Below are 10,846 nucleotides of genomic sequence, written 5' to 3'. Positions count from 1 at the left end.
CCGACGTAATTCCCCTTCAGACCGTCCACTGAAGTCCTTTCGGTGCTAACTCTTTAATAGGCTAGCAGGAATACGCCACAACGGGGCACTAGCTATAAGGAGGGAGCAATGCGTCCCCTTTTCCGGAGGAGTCGCAATTGCTGGGATATTTTGTCTTACTGTAAGTTTTTTTTTTTTTTTAAATTTAGACCGCGTTTTTGTTTTATGCGCGACTTACCGTGTTTGACGTCTTCAAACTATATAACTCGCGAAAACTTTTCACTCGCGACCCCGGAAACGCGTCTGACGCACTATTCCGTTTATGGCTCATGCGATATGGAGGCCCCTAAGCCTGGTTTGTCGATTTTCGGCTACCGCACCGCACCATCACGGTGGTTCGTCCAGTACGGCGTGAGGCCGCTTCCTTACAACTGTCGGAGTTGGGTCCTCTCTGCAGATGTCCCGAAGATGACTGTGTTCGGACACAGCCGCTCTCCCGAACAGTCTGCGCGCCTGCGCCACCCCCACCTCGGACACGGATTGAAATCTCGCATCAGATCGGAGAGTGGCGTTCCTGACGAACCACGGAGCTCCAAAGATCGTCCGCAACGATAAATATATGGATCGCAGAAAGCGGGGGAATTTTCCTCCCTACTAAAAAATAGAGCAGAGGACCTACAAGTTAATATTAGAACAAAGGGGGACCGCAGAACGGTGGTTCATGTAAAGGATATGCTGTGCGACACCAAGGAATGTGAGGTCAAGGAGGCAGTAGAAAAAGTATTGGGTACGGGGGAAAGTTTTCAGATTACATCCCTCAGGGAAGCGTATGGAAACACAATGAACGCCATGGTGGTTACCACACAAAAGAATGCAGTAAAACTTATTGCAGCTAACCTATTGCTAAGAGTAGGATGGGTGTGTTGCCGGACATACATCCGGACAGAAATCGAGAGGTGTTACCGCTGCTGGGGTACCGGGCATAGTAGAAGAGAATGTCGAGGTCCAGACCGCTCGGACCTATGCTTTAACTGTGGGAAACCTGGCCATGAAATCAGAGACTGTAAGGAGGCAACACGATGCCTGGAATGTAATAGTACGTTGCACAGGACTGGCAGTACGAGTTGTGATAAAAGTCATGAATAGAGTGATCCTAATTAATAATAATAGAAGTCGCTAGTCTTGTGATCTGTCTGAGGAGATTGCAACAAGGTACGATGCCGACTTCTTGGTGGCCACGAAACCAAATGTGTACTTGGCGGCCAGGGGACATTGGGTGACTGACAGGAATGGGGATGTGGCCATCAGGAGGATTTCTGGCAATGTGGACTACAACCTGTATCATAGGGGTGATGGTATGGTAGCCGTAGAGTTAAGCAATATAATAATAATAATAGGAATTTACATTAGTCCTAGTTGTACTACGGAAGCCTTTAAAAATAGACTTTTTGACTTACAGCAAGTCATGACGCGCTCCTGTAAGAGAACGCTTGTCCTAGGCGATTTCAATTGTAAGACAGCGCTAGCTGGTGCGGCCTACACGAATATTAGAGGAACTGCTTGAGGCTAATGGCGCGAATTGTGTTAACGACGGGACCGCCACTTATAGCGCAAAAGGACATAATTCGATAATTGATTTGGTTATAATCGACAGTAGGATCCGTACTTACTCAATCGACTTTGAGGTCCTTAACGAAGAAACTGCTAGTGACCATAGGGCCATTTTAGTCACCCTTAGAGAGTACCCACCAGGAAGAAGACAGTTAAACATCTTCAGTAGAATGACAGAACAACAGATTCACCGCGTTACCAACAACGCAGCAAACAGAATCAAAAATTGTCCACAAATAACTCCTGAGGCGTTCCAGGATATAATTAAAGAGGAGATAGCTAAAATACCGTCGAGTAACAATAAATATCACCCGGTTTATTGGTGGTCTGCAGAGATAGAAGAGCAGAGAAGAATCATGCAACGATACAAAAGAGCAGCTCAGAGATTACGCGCTAGAAATAGAACGGAAGAAGAAGGTCATCTTGCGATAGAGCAATACAGACAAGCTAGGAAAATACTCAACTTCCTTATCAAACAAGCTAAAAAAAAGAAATGGCTGGAGTTGTGTGAAGAGCTTAGCGTAGATCCCTGGGGAAAGGCATTTAGGATAGTGACCAAACGCCTGGGAAGATACGTGCCGACATTGAGTGCTGAAATGTCGGCACGACAGGTTAAATTGCTATTTCCCAGAATAGAAGATCTCAATAGAGAGGTAATTGAGTGTCAGGCTGGCAGGTTCACTCAAAAGGAGGTTTTGAAAGCCATCACGAAATTAAAAAATAAAAAAAGTCCAGGACCGGATGGCATACCTGCCGCCATCATTAAAGACCTTGCCAGGATCATACCCTGGGAATTAGTGGATGTTGCAAGTTATGGCTTACAAAACCGTAACTTCCCCAATAGTTGGAAAGAAGCCAGAACTGTTTTCATTCCTAAAATAGGACCAAATCAAGAACAAGTAGGATACAGACCAATCACACTAATAAATAACATGGGTAAGGTAGTCGAAAGATTACTAGAAACCCGACTCAGAGAAGAAATCGAGGAAAAAGGTTGTTTACATGAGGAGCAATATGGTTTTAGAAAAGGCCGGTCTACGATAAACGCGATCGACAAAGTTAAGATCTGGGCATTAAATAGTAGAAACGGCACGTGGAGAACTAGGAAAATCCCACTTATTATAATGTTGGATATAAAAAATGCTTTTGGATCTGTTCCTTGGAAAGCCATTATCGCAGCATTACAAGCCATGAATATAAGTGATTATCTAGTCAACCAGATTAATCAATACCTTTACCATAGATTCATTGAGGTTAAAACGTTAGAAGGAAAATCCACATTTGAGATATTTGGAGGAGTTCCACAAGGATCAGTCCTTGGGCCTATACTGTGGAATATTTTTTATGACAAAATGTTTAGATTGGAATATCCCGAGGGGGTTTTTGTTGTTGGATATGCTGATGACATTGCTATCCTAGTAGAAGACAGAGAAGTTAATAACCTAGAGGATAAAGCAAATCAGGCGTTACGAATAGTTGATGAATGGCTGGTAGGAAGCATGCTACAGATATCCCCTAACAAATCCTGTTGTTTGGTGTTTTCAGGTAGAAGACCTATTAGAAACCTCAATATAAACATTAGAGGAGAGAGAATTAAGGAGGTCAAAGAAGCAAAGTATTTAGGGGTTCTTTTGGATAAAAGCCTAAGATTTAGCAAACACGTAGAGATGATTTGTAAGAAGGTCACTCCTTTGATTAAGACATTGAGAACTCTTTTCCAGAACCATGGTACACCAAAAATGGTAATAAGGAGACTGATAACTGCGGCTACCACGTCAGCAATTTTATATGCGGCCCCGATATGGGGAGATACAATGAATATTCAGAGAAACAAAACAAAATTAAAAAGAGTACACAGGCTTGCTTTACTGCGTGTAGCCGCGGGATACAGAACAGTGTCATACGACGCGTTGTGTATACTAACGAAGGTTCTACCCATCGATTTACAAATTAAAGGAAGAACATTTAGATATAGGGGTATGTCCAAAGATGAGGTTGAACGGCTAATCGATCAAGAGTGGCAGGATACATGGACACACTCTAGAGTTGGGGATTGGACCAGGCGACTAATCCCCAACATAAATATATGGACTAGTAATAGAATAGGTAATGTAGATTTTTATACGACACAACTGTTGACGGGGCACGGCTCGTTCGGCCATTATCTGTTTAGAATTGGAAAAAGACCTACCCCACAATGTGTGTACTGCCCAGAGACTGATGATGCGGAACACACTGTGTTTGTATGCCCAAGATGGGCTCCAAATAGAAGAGAGATTTCGGACAACGGACTTACACCTGAAAACTTCTTAAATTGGATGGTATATAGTGACGATAACTGGGATCGGTTCCGTAGGTTTGCCGGGGAAATCTTACGCACCAAGGAAGAAGAGGACAGAAGAAGGGGTTTGTGAAATTAGGGTAGGGAGGACAGTCCCTCCATGGAGGGCCCGTACACCGTGGTGTGCGGGTTCCTGAGAAGGGGGGGGGAACTCCTGGGGAGTGTGGGACAAATAAAAGACCGAATCCCGGTTGGCAGTGCCGCTCCTGCGGGTGCCTCGGCACTTAGTGGGGGCGGTACCGCTGATTAGAGGCAAAGACATAATGACCGAGACCCGGTTCCCTGCTGAGGGGATGGGAGGTGGCGTAGCCATACCCCGTCTCCGAGGCGGGGGATTAGAGGCAGGCGAATAAAATAAAATTGAAGATCCGAGACCGGGGGAGCTAACCTGCCGTGCCGGGTGTACAACCGGTGGGCGGGGGACACTCCCTTAGAGTAAAAGGACACTCTCCCCGACTGAGTATACTTAAATGGATATCCGGTCGGGGAGAGTAGGGGAAAAAAAAAGAAAAAAAAAAGAGGTTAGTAACTGTTAATAAAATCCTAAAAGCCTAAAATCCAAATATTTCATTAATTAAAGTTTTATTTGGCTTTATTATTACTTGTTTTTATATCGTTAAAAATCTCTCAATGAGGGGTTATTAGTGTACTTAAGTAAAAGTCCAAAATCTGTTTTTTTTTGGATTTTGGGCTTTTTTGGTTCAGTCGATTACAATCAAAAGGAGAGGTGCACAACTAGATATTACAAGAGTCCTAAATGATAAGATTTCAATATCCTACGGCTAATCGTTTTTGAGTTATGCGAGATACATACGTACGTACAGACGTCACACCGAAACTGTCAAAATGGATTCAGGGACAGTTGAAAATTAATATTTCCGTTGAAATTTGAAAACCGAAATTTTTAGCTATCTCAATACTTCCTTTACTTTGTACAAGGAAATAAAAAATATTTTTCACAAATTCAAATTTGTGAAATGTTAAAAATATTATTTTAAACCAATAAAATCACTAAATTACGAGTAATATGCCTTTCCTGATAAAGGAGGTCTTAAATTTAAAAAAAAAAATAGAAAATCTCTTTTTTTCAAATTATAAATTTTTTTTTTTAAATTGAAATTAATTGCTGGTTTTTAATTCTGTTTACCTAATTATTCGGTCCGTAAAAGACATGAAACACAAATATAAATATAAAATTTAATTGATATAAAAATTAAAAATCTAGAAATAAATGGTAAGTATAATTTTAAATAAAAATAAAAATGAAATAAATCGTTGAATAAATGATGAAATTGGAGTATGATGAAATGGAAGTAAACGAAATTGTTATAATCTATAAAAAAAAAAAAAAAATTGCCACGATATGAAAGTTAAAATAGAATGATTCACTGTTATTGTGAGAAGGGGTCAGCCAGAATAAACCCCGCCGCGTTCAATGGGCACATTTGAATGACCGAAATAATTGAAAAATTCAATCCGCTTACCGAGTTAGTCATCCAGACCTTTTCACATTGTTTTCCTATAATATAGCTTTGCAATCATTCGTTTATTTTACTTTAAAAGTAAAATTCTAATCGAAAACACTTAGTCATAGCGGATTCAGAAATTTATAAACAAATAAACGAATACTTTTTATTTTTAAAGGGTTTTAATAGAACCTGTTTGGTGATATTCATTCATTAAACGATCTATAAAAAATGATAATTATCTATTAAAAGTAAAATCGTGTATGAACTTGCAAATTTTTCTTATTACTTCCATTTTTACCGATTTAAATCATTAGTGTAAATAATATTTCACAAAATATATTAACAAAAAGATAAATTTTAAACCAATCGCATAATTTTTCCTAGTGGAATCAAAAACAAATCCATCTTTTGCATTGTAAGTCTTATTTTTTGCAAAGTTTTAAAACACTCGTACATGAACGAACGCCTGCGCGCGCATCCACACATACACACACTTATAGTACAACAACTGGAGTTCTAGAGTCTCTAACTATTTTTTTAAAATTATTTTTGAGAAAAAACAACGACCGTTTTGGATGGATACTTAAAAGAAATCCATCTCTCTCTTATTTTGTTTAGACTTCAGAACCACCGTAAGGTATTACTTCAGAGGACGAATAAGGATGATATGTATGAATGTAAACGAAGTGCAGTTTTGTACAGTTTCAGGTTGACCGTTCCTGAGATGTGTAGTTAATTGAAACCCAACCACCAAAGAACATCGGTATTCACGATATAGCATTCAAATTCGTATAAAATATCTGTCTTTACTAGGATTTGAACCTTAAAACTCTCGACTTTGAAATCAGCTGATGACGAGTTTAAGCGCTAGACCGACCCGGAAGTTATTGAAAAACCCATCTATATGACTTATATGTAACATACGTACATATATAACAATTTCAATATTACTAGTTTTACTGAAACCAGTTTATATGTACTAGCCAGGATGCTCTACTCCCTGGTTCCAGGGCCCGGTTCACGAATAATTTGTTCAGGGGTTCGGTCCAGGCGAACCCCAGAGCCGACCCCGGAGATCGCAGAGCTCGGTACACACGCCATTATTGTTTTGCCAGAAGTAACAGAATAATAATAGCAACTATGTAACTAAAGCAGACGCACATTGGATGATGAAAAATTCGTTGCATATTTATGTTGCCATGATGACAGAAATATAATAATGAAGTGAAACGATTAATTTTTTTTTTCTTTAATTAATATCTAATTCAAAATTTCACCCCGAAGGAGGCTATTGTCTCGATCTATGGCTTAAAACATTCCCTGGGATAATACGAAACGAATGCATCCTGCAAATTTGAAAACGACCGGTCGGTTGGTTCTAGTGTGATGCGAAAATAAAGTAACAGATAAACTTTTGTCTTTATGTATAAGAAGATATATATATATAATTATTAATTCATTTATATTAGTAAAAAAAATGCTTTAAATTAAATAAAAATATTATTCCGATAAATTTATAAAAATTGTTTATAAATATAAAAATATTTATATCGCAATACATATATAATTGAATAATGAAAGATAAAAAGATAATTACATTTGTATTTAACTCGAGCTACTGGTACGGAAATTTTTCTTGGCGCGTGACAAGTATGAAAAAATATTAAGTATATAAATCTCTGTATTCTTGCACTCTCTCATGAGAGATAAAAGTATGTATGACAGTAATAAAGATTAAGTTACGCTAAGAAAAAATTCAATAACATAAATTCAATTTTTTATTAATTTAATTTACTCAAAAGGGGCTCAGATCGTTTTGACGTCATTTTATTTCATAAAAATAAAATAACATCCGATAATTTTTAAAAGGTCTGGGTTTAGGGGTGGGTTATGTACCCGTATCGAATTGTAATAATTTATTTTTTGAACAGGAAAAGTTACACGGAATACAGTATAATCTGTGTTTACATCAAACAGTTTTTCTGAACGATGAAGAAAATATATAAAAAAAGTAATTTTAAGGTAACCGCAAGGAAATATTTAAAATCCAAATATTTCTATTCCTTAATCGTTTTATATTTTTACATTTACTATTATATCGGTTTCTTAATTTTATTATTTAACGCACAATCGTTATGTAAGTTCTAACGTTCCAGGATCCCGCTAAAAGAATACCCAATCTTTTATTACCTCCTGTTGAATAGTTCAAAAATCAGATTTTCGTAGAACGCTTCGGCCATAAGAATATTGCGCAGTAAGTAAAGGATGCTGAAGATGTTTTCCAGAAAAATGCAGCAGTATTTTTCACATCGGTAGCATAAGCACAGTACTTAAAGCTAATTATAATTAGACTTAATATTTTTTTAATATGTTTCTATTTATATTAAGTTATACCGATAAATTGACATCCTCAAGACAAATTAAAGGATTCCTATTTGTATTTAGTATCGTTCCGTAGTTTAGTCTTTCCACAGTACTAGTGATAATAAGACAAATCTGCTTCTCAAAAGCATATAAGCTCTCACAAATGAAACGGTATTTGTGATTCCTAGATAATGTAGTTGAAATATACGGAAAGGATAACCGGGGATATATACGAGGGTCGACCAGAAAGTTAAAACGGGTTTTATTATATAACAAATTTATTGTATTTATTTTAACTATAATTATATCCATTATAATCTGCATTTTTAAAGTTAATTTTTCACATAACCACTTCCCAAGTTTAAGCAGTTGTCACATTGTCACATGTGACACTAGTTTTGTGTCGTCATCAAAGAAGTCTGCCGCCAGTCCATTAAGCCACTCACCAACAGCTGACTTGACGTCATAATTACGTCTAGAGCTTCAACTTTGTAAACAGGTGGAAATCGCTTCGAACAGAGTCTAGACAATTCGGTGGATGATCAAAAACATCCCATCCGAAACCTTTGAAATGTTCACACGTTTTCTTTGCAACATGTGGACGTGTATTGTCATACCATGAGTCAAAAGACAATTTCGGCGATTTTGAATTGCGCTACGATCAAAATTTTCGAATAAGAGACGGCATTAATTATCTCTCTGCGAGGCAAAAATTCACTCGGTAAGACTCCAGGACGATCCCAAAAACTTATGGTCATCACTTTGTGTTTGGAATGTGTTTATTTGAATTTTTTTGGCTTCAGTCTAGGAATCACAGAGCAGCAGACATGCAGTTTTTTTGTGATTTTCTGTTAACATTATTGAGCCCTATCGGCCACAAATTTTACGATAACTTAGCTGAACACATACGATTTCACGTATCAGAGATCGTGAACATATAGAAAATTTGTCACTAAGTTCGTCAAACGTTTAACGCCGGTTCACTTTAACTTGTCTATCAGTCCGCTCTTTTAGCTGCTTAGTAGTGAGATTACGAGATCCTGAGCATTTACTGACGAGTAATGCTCAGGATCTCATAACTTCATCGAACAGATGTTCTACCTGCCGTAAATAAACGACTTAATTTTTCTTACCTTTTTCACCGTATTCAGGAATAATTTGACAATGAATTTCAAAAAGACACGTTGCGCATTCAAAAAACGTATCGCCAATCGTACCTCACAGTCGGCGGAATTTTCAGTTTTATTTATTCGTAAACGTAACAAAATCTCTTCGTGTCATAGTGCAGAGCTACGAAATTTCGAATAGCGCTAGCAGAACGACTGAGGTCAACTGGCATCGACCGTTGTTGTGAGTGAAGGTGAGCGCATGCGATACGCAAACCGTTCTTACTTTCTGGGCGACCGTAGTATGTTGTTGAGGACAAAGGTGAAAGATAGAAGAACAGAAAGTAATACCAAATAGCACCAGATTAATAAAACGAGTGTTAATCGCAAAGATAAATTATCGAATTGAATATGTATTATATATTGTACATCGATCAAAATTATTTTAGAAAAAAAAATTCAATCGTGTACTTTTTTAATTTATTTAAAGTCGGCAAGTTACCCGAACACAGAACATTCATTTTAATCTAAACCAAAATAGTATACCTTAGTTATTTGAAAACTGTAGTACGTTGCGTTATGTGCGGTGAATACATGAGAAATACAATCTCAAGAATAAAATGTCCCGGTGGAAGTTTTGTGTTGAGGGGGTTCCAAAGGAGAATCGTTATTATTCGGGGCACAAAGCCACGTTCACAAGGCGATCAGCAGGGCCGGCCGCCAAGAGCAGAGTAGCTGAACAGCAACAGAACTTAACCTCCCTCCCTTCACGATTACTCCTATCTACAACTAACCTACTGTACCTTACTTCAAACCGTGCTACTGACTACAACAACCCGTCTTAATTTGATCATATACTCTGAAATGAAACAATGTTTCCTTCAGAACATCCTTTGCAATATAATTAATGTAACATTAAATAAAGTAAAATTATAAAATAAATAGATTTGCTTTAAATAAAATTTTATTCGTTTTAATACAAAATTCAATAATTATGTACTTGTCAAAGATTTATTAAAATTAAATACAAATAAATATAAAAAAAAACAAGTAACATAATTAAGTAAATAAAATCTCTATTGTATTCCTTTTCAAAGAAATAAAACAGCTATAAATTATTTATCTCTTCATACCCGGTTACAGGAAATGCTGACTGTGTGGGACTGTCGGCAATCATACATTTAGTCTTTTGATTACACTTTGATCTCAGCCAAGAGGCCGAGAAGCGATAGTCTTTTGATTATAAAAATAGTCCCGTCTTTCTTTCTAGGAATATCAGTTTTTCGTGCATTGTTGACCCATTAGTTTGGTTGTGAATGAACTCACAGCCATAAACGCTCACGGTCATAAATTTGATACAGTTCACTGTAATAAGATAAAAAGACCAGTAAGACCTTAATTGATTTCTAGTTAGTACACACAACAGATGAATTAAAGCAAGAAATCTATTACTTTTCGATTATTATTATTGTTATTATAATATCCAGTAATCATCTGGTAAGGAATAGAAAATCTCCTCGACCGTAGACTAGAAGAATTTTCAAAAAAAAAAATTATTTTATGCCCGGAATATCCAATTTTGAAATCAAACACATTCTTGAATTTTTCTTCACAATAAAACACTGTCTATAGTCGGATACGATCTTCCGTAAACGTACTGGAACGCAGCTTTCACCGTAAATTTTGTTCTTCTTATCGATATAAACCAAAAATCAAAATAAAGTTAAAGCCGAAGTTGAAACTAATTAATGTAAGGAGGAATGTATATGTACTTATACATTCGAAGGCATTTTTTGATAGAAAGAAACAGTCAATTTGTATTATCGGTTGTAATTTATGTGAAAAAAGTACAGAATATAAACATACTTGGTTGTTTCATTCACATTTAATAAAATAAAAAGAAAAGTATGCTGATCGGGACAAATTTTGCACGTCTGGGTTTTTGTAAATCTTTATGTTACATCAGCCCCTCTTAA

Source organism: Lycorma delicatula, chromosome 9 (assembly GCF_047948215.1).
Source record: "Lycorma delicatula isolate Av1 chromosome 9, ASM4794821v1, whole genome shotgun sequence".
NCBI classification, from domain to species: Eukaryota; Metazoa; Arthropoda; class Insecta; order Hemiptera; family Fulgoridae; genus Lycorma; species Lycorma delicatula.
Note: the sequence above shows the minus strand (reverse complement) of the source record.